Below are 10809 nucleotides of genomic sequence, written 5' to 3'. Positions count from 1 at the left end.
TGGGCCTGTGAGATCAGTTTTGTCTCTCATATACTGTAGAGTGTAAGAGTGGCTGCCCACTTTTTCAGTATTTTCCCATTATTTTCTTCAGAGATGTTAAAATATTCTTCAATAAGAAGTCTTGTACAATAAAAAATGTACAATATAAAACTAATTATTTACTCATTTTTACTCATTATTTACTCTAGTGTAGTAAATGTGTATGCCTATGTATGAATTTGCATGTGATATCTCCACTAACAAATTATGATTTATCCAAAACTTATGTACAATAGTTCATTCTAAAGTAAAATGAGTACTGGATGAGACCATAGGCCATGGAGCAGCGGACAAGACCATGGAAGATCTCCATCAACCTTATTTTTCAATTCAGAAGCAAGCGATTTCCCATGAATGGATCGAGACCTCTTGGTTTTTGTACAACTAAAATAACTCATGCAGCTGAACCCGAAGCCTTGCATGTTTGATAGGTGTTTGCCTCTTGGCCCATATCACTAATTACAAAACCTTTATTACAGTTTAAAATATCTATCTACTCCACATGACAGTTTTCATCTTGATTCGTACTCTTTTTGTGCCACATTAGTCAAATCTGCGTGAATGCCTGTACGAACTCAAAGCTCATTCTGAAACAAATAAAAAAAACTAAAAGCCCAATAAAAGGACTTTCCCATTTCCTCACAGTAAGAAGACACTGAAAATGCCATGCCATTGGCAAGTGTTAGATGGAGAAATATAAATGTGTAAAGTCTTTGTACTTAATTGGTTGTGTTTTGCAGCAGATTAGGATCATGCTGTAACACATTAGCGGTCATATGGTGGGAACATCTTGATGGGTCATCCTCCACTGCTCCGGGTGTGAAATGACGCCACATGTGTCTGCTTGTTTTGTCTTTATCCTCACTGCCATTACACTCATGAAGGACACTTGCCTAACACACATGAACAAAACAGGATTTATAAAGATAGAAGCGCTAACATTTTCTTACAGCATGTGTACAATTTTTTCACATAAACTATATTTCCCCATGTCTATAAATCAACAGATAAAATCACACAAAATCTATATAGTTCACAGTAAACAGACCACATTTTTTACTACAGCATACAACCCTGGCATACGATGTTCAGTGAAAAGAAATCTGTTAGTGAATGCAACGCCACTTTTCAAAATCCAATCAACAATTGATGTGCATGGTTAGAAAGATCAGGCTGCATGCACACAGTATACGCATCCTAGGCTAATGATGAAAAAGTACGTCAGACACACTGTATTAAAGGGGTCATATGATGCTTTTTTAAAGATCATTATTTTGTGTATTTGGTGTAACAGAATATGTTGACATGCGTTAATGTTCAAAAAACACATTATTTTTCAAATACTGTACATTATTGTAGGTCCTATATGCCCCGCCTCTCTCAAACGCTTCGTTTTCTACAAAGCCCCCTCCTTTGACAAGCGCAGTCCGCTCTGATTGGCCAGCTGACCCAGTGCACTGTGATTGTCTTTAATGGCTATTATAAAGACAACAGCAAAATGGCTGTCCAAACTCAGAAGGTTATAAGGGTCCAGCAATGGTTTTACCCATAATGCAAAATTCACATTTGAAATATCTTAATCCTAATTTCTTAGCATGTGCCTGTCAGCATCATAGATTTATCACTGTTAACAGTAAATTACTGGCAAACTTGAAGGGGTCATATGATGCTTTTTTAAAGATCATTATTTTGTGTATTTGGTGTAACAGAATATGTTGACATGCTTTAATGTTCAAAAAACACATTATTTTTCAAATACTGTACATTATTGTAGGTCCTCTATGCCCCGCCTCTCTCAAACGCTTCGTTTTCTACAAAGTCCCTCCTTCCGACAAGCGCAGTCTGCTCTGATTGGCCAGCTGACCCAGTGCATTGTGATTGGCCGAACACCGCAAGCACTCGTCGGAAATGTAACGCCCCTTACCATAATCGCGAGCTTCATCTTTCAAAATAAATGTAAAGACAGAGCCCGAAAGGGGAACAGAGTCGCGTGACAGACACAGTGATGAAGCTGGTATGTGTTTGCAGTACACAAGCCACGGTTAAGACAGCTGACTCCACTGTGAGTGACCCCCTCTCTCTCTCTCTCTCTGTCTCTCTCTCTCTCTCTCTCTCTCTCTCTCTCGCGCGCTCTCTCTCACACACACACACACAATGCGCAAAACTCCGTATTTGAACAGTCAATTGCAAATACTTAAACTAATAACAAAACAGTAGCTGATTCTGAAGCGCCAGATTGTCATAGCAAAGTCAGAATTGCCTCCTCTCCTAGGTTCACGAAACGGTCGTCCATAAAATGCATTGCTGTTCTGTTGTAAGTAATCTTAATGCATCTACTTTCGGAAGGCCAAATATAGTGCTTTTGCTTTCGCCTAGAAACACACAGCGTCTCCTTGACATGGCTGCTTCAACACTAACTGCGTTTACTGAAACCACGCCTTCTTTCTTTGGTGCACATTTGGGCCACATTATGCAAATATTTTCACATAGTGAGGTAGATATGTGGGGCGTGTTAGAACGAGCCGTTTTAGGGGGGCGTGGCAGAGTCTTAACTTTGATAAAGAATATCTCTTTGGTTTTGAGACTTTAGTCTTTGCAACTTCAGGGATCTTATCTATGCACAATCAACTTGTAACACTCCAAAGAGAAAGGAAAACTTGAAATCGCATCATATGACCCCTTTAATACTCTAGCATAAGTATAAAAACCTAAGTACACTTTGGGCTTTATTTATGTTTAAGAAGCAAACTCTACACAGAAAATGTGTGGTCACGTTTACCATTGTTTGGTGAATTTTTGCAGGTTATATCCAGTCTTTAAAAATAGGAATCCGCATGATCAGGCATCATACATAACAGATAGTCTGTTGTCATATATAGTTGAAAAGGTCTCAACAGAATACAACAAGCTTAACTGTTTCAGGAGACCAAATAATACCAAGTGCATGTAAACAGTATACACACACAGCTTTTGGGCTGCATTTTGGTTTGTAGCTTACCCAAACATTAGTAAACCATAGTAGATCACATATATGTATTTATATTTATATATATTATACTTCCATTCACTTTTCCCATAGGGATTTTTTAAGTGTTACAAGCCATGAACCAAGCCAACCAGCTATGAGATGAATCATAACACCACAAACTTTTATTTGAAGCACTCCTTACAGTGCTTTTATGGGATTGTGGTCTCATGCTAATTTGCCCTGTTTAATAAATCTAGCCCTATATCTGTAGAATCAATATATTTTAAGTTTATTGCAAAACATATACTTCATCAAGTATTTTGACAGCATGGCAAGGCCGACTTGATTGTGTCATGAGCGGTGCTTTATGGGAGTTGAATGCTCCTTGCAAGGTCTTTTGGAACAATTTGTTCGCTGTTCGATTAGCAAATATTAGTTGTTTGTGTTTGCAAATTCGGTAACACTTTAGATTAGATAACAGTATTCACTATTAACTAGTTGCTTATTAAAGGCATATTACTTGCATATTGCCTGTTTATTAGTGCTCATAGTACCCATATTCTAGATCCCTTAACCCTACCTAATACTTAAACATAACTACTACAACTTACTTACTATCTGTCACGGTCAAGGTGTGTGGAGGCAGGCAGGATGACGAGGACGACAAAGATTCAAATAAGGATGTTTAATGTAGAGACAACAAGGCAGATACGGGTAGATGAGACACACACACTCAGGGTAACATTCACAATAACCGACAATACTAGATTACAAGAGACAGGAACTTATAGGGCAGATAACGAGGGGCAGACAGGTGAACACAATGAGGGTAATTAACTAATGATTATACGGGCTAAACCAACACAAGGGGAAGAAACCACAACAAACAGTCCACAGGGGTGTTACACTATCAATAAACAACAAATTAAGAGTTTATTGAGAGAAAACTCTTAGTTAATAGTGAATGTGTGTTCACTAATGTAAAATGCTACCACATATTCAGTTGTGAGATGCTCATGTTTATTTTAGACATTTATAGACTAAAAGGTTATAGTGGGTTAAGTGAGTTCTTCACGTGGGAAGCTTCTGCAGCATAAAGATAACAGCTTTGCTGCACATTTCATCTTTTTGACCATAACAGATTTTCTGCATACATACATTGTATTAATCATTCACAGAAACATAGAATTATTGGTTGTAAGATGATTTTTCACATTTCTGCCATGAGGCCTCTGGAGAATTATGTGCAGTATCATGTTATTTACCATAAAACATTTTGCACACAGAATAAGAACTATTCATGCACACCCACAAAATGTGATTTTTTTATTAAAATATGCAAAATACGTTAGTATTATGAAACGTACCTGCCTACCTTTACCTCAGTCGTGATCTCCCACACCAGGGACACTTTCACAGAAATTGCTGTTATACAACATGAACTATTATAAGGCTCAGTTAATGATATGTGCATTTTATGTAATTCTACTGTCAAGCAATTTAACACCCAAATACAACCTGAAGTTGAACCATTCATGATGTAAGAAATATTCAGTGTAATGAGCGTCTATGGCATTTGAATAAATAAACTGTTATGCCACCAATCTGAATGTTTTGCAAGGATATTTGGAATAAAATAACCTTTTTTTTTTTCCAGAGCCTACAATTGACAAATTCATTAAAGTTACAGCAGTAAAAGTAAGAGTTTTATATGTTCTGAAGAAATGTAATGTAAATGCAGAACTCACCACCATAGGTAGTAACAGGTAGGTTGCTAAAGGTGTTAGCATGTTGCTATGCTGGTTGTTAGCATGATTAAGGCTACGTACAACAACGGTTTAGTCAAAAACTGAAGTTCTTTCCCTTGTGTTTTTAAAAGGTTTCACGTATGTACGACAACGTTTTCAAAACGATTCGCGGTTACACATCCGCAAATAACACGTACTACGCACGCGCATGACATCACCGTTTTCAAAGATTCTCGTATTGGGTGTTTACACGGAAATTATAACGGTGGCGTTTACAAAAACTTGCACTTTGAAACCCGTTTTCAAAAATATGCGTTTTCAGTCCCCAAAACGCCGTTGTCGTGTAAACGAACAGTCAAAACGCATAAAAAGTTTCCCATTTTTGGCTGAGAAAGTTGTCATGTTAACGGCCCCTAAATGTGGTTTATGGTGTGTTCTGGAGGATTTCTTAAGGCTAGAATACACTACAGGACTTTTGCCCAAATGTTTGCCCTGATGTGCAGTTTGGAAGAGTCGGCAATAGTTGCCAAATATCAGAGCCAGCTTGCAGATTTTGGGAAGTCCGAGTTGAGAGATTTCACAGAAAATCACGTTGTTTATGATGGGCACAGACTCTGCTTTTTTAGCTTCAGATTATGATTCCATCCAGTCAGAGGATATAAATCATGTTTGATATTTTGAGCCGGTTTTAGAACACATATTGTTTTCATTTGCCATGCAAATGTTTCTGCATGAATTTGTTGTGTTTGGAAAGACTTGGTAGTGTGTGATCATCAGTGGTTTAGTGTATGATGGCCAGTTTATCTCTTTAATCATTTACAAAGTTGGCAAGCCTTTACTTGTGGAAGTCAAAAAGAGCTCACTATCAAGTCTCAATGATATTCTGAGCACTAAATACTGTATATCTTGGTTTCCTTGTTTAGTGTAAGAAATGGAACTTTTTCCCAATTTTATTGTTCATCAGGCAAAATTCTAGCAATAACCCTTCCAATAAAGCATTTTGATCTTTTGATAGTTGATCAGTTAACAGGGTCTATCTGACCGTACTGGTTTGTTTTCATAGAACAAATATGATAATGTGTGATATGCAAATAAAAATGATATGTAAATTATAACAGCTTAATTTGTTCATGACATTTGATATGAAGTCTTGAATCCTGCGGATCGCTTGTGGTAATAAAGTGAAAGCGAGTATTTTGTGTTTCCAAGCGGGCAAATATGCATTAATTATGAATTGCTGAAAACTACATAAAAGAAGAAATGCTGATTATGTGTTCATAAAATTAACTTGCTTGTAATTAAAACCAATTACAGACAAAAGCCTCTCCACAAAAGTGAATCAAGCACCCGCTCGGAAATTAGATGTCTAATTCATTGGGTGGAAAATAACAGGGAATGGAAATATTACATGACAGTCAAATCTTCACTTGCATATTTAATCATTTTAACAAAACACTGACTGGAGATGTGTTTAAATATCAATATATTACATAATGAAGTCATGCAGGACTAGCAGTGTTTGATTATATCTGAGAAGTTTCAAGGTTATTGAACGTAAGCATTGGCACTTTTTATAGTATGACATACATTGTAAACGAATGCACATTTTAAACTAAACACTGTACAGGAAATTGCATTGCCATAATTACAATTTGGGGGGTAACTTGTCATGAAAATAATGTCACAATGCAAATAACTGTTCTGAAATATGATTAATTTTCTTTAAGGCAAGACACCCCAGGTGAATATGATCAAAAACAAAAAGTAAGTAATAGATATCACCATATTTTCCCAATTGATACTTACATTAAGAAATGCAAAAAAAAATTATATAACAATTTTTCTGAAATATTGTTTAAATATGTGAATATTTAGGCAGTATCTAATTAAATATGCACTCATTTTAATCTAACAGAAATATGAAAATTGGAAAATCTCCATCTTTGTTGACATATTAAAGTTTTTTTACAGGCAGGATTTTATACAGAAAATACTGTCAACAGCTAGAAAATAATAATAATAATAATAATAATAATAATAATTTGCACCAGAAAAAAAAGTAAGTGCCAGTGTTGGGTAAATTTCCTCTTAAAAAAAAAAAAAAAAAAGTAATCACTTACTAGCTACAAATTACATCTTCAAAAGTCTAATTAGATTACTGTACTAATTACTCTCTCTAAAAAAGTACTGCATTCAGAAATACAAGAATAGACATAAAACTGCACTTTTAATTCTTTCAAATAAATATTAAAAAATTGCTAAGTTATTCTTGAACTGACCAAACTATTTATATATTTTAACATTAGATGTTAAATTTTGATGAATGAATGAATGAATGAATGAATGATGCATTTATATAGCGCTTTATTGTGTATTTTTGTACACCCAAAGCGCTTTACAATCATGTGGGGGGGTCTCTCAACCACCACCAGTGTGCAGCATCCACTTGGATGATGCGACGGCAGCCACAGGCGGCACCAGTGCGCTCACCACACACCAGCTACAGGTGGAGAGGAGAGAGAGCCATAGAGCCAATCAAGTGGTTGGGGATTATTAGGAGGTAACCGGAGTTACACTCCTACACTTTACGAGAAGTGTCATGGGATTTTTAATGACCACAGAGAGTCAGGACCTCGGTTTAACGTCTCATCCGAAAGACGGTGCTTTTTGACAGTATAGTGTCCCCGTCACTATACTGGGGCGTTAGGACCCACACAGACCACAGGGTGAGCACCCCCTGCTGGCCTCACTAACACCTCTTCCAACAGCAACCTAGTTTTCCCAGGAGGTCTCCCATCCAGGTACTGACCAGGCTCAACCCTGCTTAGCGTGATGTTAATAGTGATGTTAAATCCACTATTGTTTTATATAGAATTGTTCTATTACAGTAATTGTTAATTGTTCTTTACAGTATTTAATGCAATTACAGTACATCAGAAGTAACTGTAATTAAATTACAGAAAAATGATAAGTAATCCCCTTTTTTCTTTTGATTTGAAGGTGGAATATGGTCATGACATGTTATGTGAAATTCAGGCCATGTAGCCTCCCTGAACTCGGCACATTGTTTGAGTCTTTGTCGTGTTGTAATGACCTGGATTGGTTTGACTCAGCAGTTTAGGTAAGTCCTTGGTGTCTACTTCACATACTGAACACACACACACACACACTCACACACACACCCCTCCTCTCATTTTTCATCACCCCTCCTCTGCCTCATATCCATGACTACCGTGTCTCATTCACTCACTCTCTCTCTCTCTCTCTCCATCTGTCTGTTTTTTTCTAACCCTGCACGTTTTACTGAAGCTTTGCTTTTATGTCTTGCAAGATGTTTGAATGGAGCCTTTCTCCTGCTTTCAATCCTCATTAATGGCTCTCAGAAGAACCGCTGTAGACACAGTTTCCATTGATTAAAATTGCATCCTCTTGTAATGTAGATCATCACAGACAACCACATCCCAACATGTGAGTGAAAACGCTAATCAGTGTCGACGTCTGAGTTCTCCTCACTACAGCAATGCAGGCAGAAATACATTTCTAAAGCTTGTGCTAAAAGTGTGAAATTAATCACCATGCATAAATGATGAAAGATTTTGACATTTCCATCTGTATTTTATTCTTCTTAGATGCATTTATTTATTTGAGATAGCAAGTAAAAGCTCTGATACACAAGGCTGAGTGCTAATTTGGTCTGTTTCTATGGAAATGAGCAGCTCCGTCTCGAGAGCAAGAGTAGGTTGGTATAATAAAGATGTCTAGTTTTGAGGCCAGACAGTTCAGAATTGTTCACCAAAGTGTAAAGACTGTACAGTAAAGAAATGCTTGTGAGAAAAACAAAGAGTGAAACTGAAACAGTCAAAAAGCATTGACAAATCTTTAAATACAAAGTATATAAATTCCATTGAATTTATCAAGAAAAGTTTCAGTTTAGTGGTAGCTCAGTGGAGTTTATTGATCAGTGTTGTGGGGAATATTAAATGTCTTGACACCGAACAGGTAAACTCATCTGAGGTGCGTTTCCCAAAAGCAACTATGGTCGCAAGTTCCGTCGTTACCAATAGATTTCAATGGAACTAACTACCATAGTTAGCTAACGATGCTTTTGGGAAACGCACCCCAGCTCATTAGTCACTTTCACAACAAACAGTTGAGTTTTACCGTTTTCGAATCCATTCAGCCGATCTCCGGGTCTGGCGGTAGCACCTTTAACTGTAGCTTAGCATAGATCATTGAATCTGATTAGACCGTTAGCATCTCGCTCAAAACTGACCACAAAGAGTTTCTATATTTTTCCTATTTAAAACTTGACACTTGACTAAATCTTGACTACGGCAGCAAAGTTCCTTGATTATTGCGCCGGAATGAGAGTATAGTTCCTAGCCATATCGGCCTAGAAAATCGCAACTTTTCATTTTCCGTCGGTCTTAGTACACGATGTAACTACAGAAGTGTCAAGTTTTAAATAGAGACCCGGAGATCGGCTGAATGGATTCGAAAACGGTAAAACTCAACTGTTTAACTCTAGGGGAGTTGGAAAATGAGCCTATTTTCAAAAATAGGGGAGGGGGGATTAAGACTTTAATCGATTGTCTAAGTGTTTCTTCAACTATGAACACTACTAACTACTAACTTTCTACTAACAATATGTATTAACAATTAATAACAACAATCTTTCTGCAAGAAAAAAAAAAACATGCCATTAATTATCTGTATGTTTTTGCTGTAACATTTTTTTTTTTTTTGCATTGAAATGTAGGGAACATTTATGTAGGGAATAGCGCATTTCACTCGAATTTTATATTAAAAATGTACATTTTAATTTAACATTACAACATAATTGAATGCAACATTTACTTTTGCCCCACAGCCATCAATCAAATTAGATTTTTTGGCCCTTCGTAGTAAAAAGTTTGAACTCCTCTGGTTTAAATAATCATAATTTAAAACATGTAATAATTCATTTTTTATGGGTTTTTTAATAATTTAAGACCAAAAGACTGCTTTTGGTGGGGAAATCAGAAAACTGCTAAATCTATTGCAAACTTAGGATTATTTACTGCAAAAGAAAAAAATAAAACTATGGACTTTGAGCTATGGACGGTACACTGACCGTTTCTTGGCAAAATCAGTCATTTCAATAGAAAAGTGTATAAACAGGAGTTTCATGTCAGAATGAAAAAATTCTCTACATAGATTTTGCTCAAGTTGGTCCAACCTGATCTCAATGGGAAGAAAAATAATAATATGTGATTTGTAGAAAAATGGGTGATTTTTAGAAAAATAAGCATGAAATTGCATTCATGTTCAAGTGTCATATTGAAAGCTGCTTGGTTTAAAAGCAACTTCAGTGTGAACCACAATTTGTCTAATGTGACCCCATTTTTAATCAAACATTCATGATATTATCTCAAAACTAGGACTGCATAATACATTTATCATGATTTTAGCCTGTGGTTTCCCTGTCTTTTGTTTTGTGTTCAAGATCTCTTATTTTGTCATTTATTCCATTTGTTTATGTGCTTGCTCATGGTGCATTCAAGTCCTCCTGGGAAAGTTTGTATTTACGAGTTGACAAGTCATAATTACAACGTCAGGTGCGTTCAGGTCACTTTGGTCGAACAAGATGGCGATTTAGCTTTTCTACATAAAATTCAATGATTTTTTAAAAACTCTTAAAGGGGTCATAGGATGCTCCATGCACTTTTACAAGTTGTTTGAACTGAAATGTGTGTTGGCAGTGTGTGTACACAACCACTCTAAAATGATAAAAATCAAAAAAAAAATGTATCTTATTTAGGTAAGATGCATTTGTGTGAGCATTTGGGGAAATATTTATGCTTTTACTTGTGTATTTATGAATTGCGTTTTGAATTTACGAATCGGATGTTGTAAATGTAAATTGTGCTGTGCATTTATGAATTTTGTTTTATAAATGTATTATTTTTGAGGCTGATCTGGCTCCATAAATGCGCCCCCGATCTACCTAAATGCGTCTATGTTCACGTGAATCATTCGTGATCCAGCTTCACTTACAGAAGAAGTGAGTATAAG

Source organism: Sinocyclocheilus rhinocerous, unplaced genomic scaffold, assembly GCF_001515625.1.
Source record: "Sinocyclocheilus rhinocerous isolate Xijiao unplaced genomic scaffold, SAMN03320098_v1.1 scaffold407, whole genome shotgun sequence".
Taxonomy (NCBI): domain Eukaryota; kingdom Metazoa; phylum Chordata; class Actinopteri; order Cypriniformes; family Cyprinidae; genus Sinocyclocheilus; species Sinocyclocheilus rhinocerous.
The sequence above is the reverse complement of the archived record's forward strand: the minus strand, read 5'-3'. Positions refer to the sequence as shown.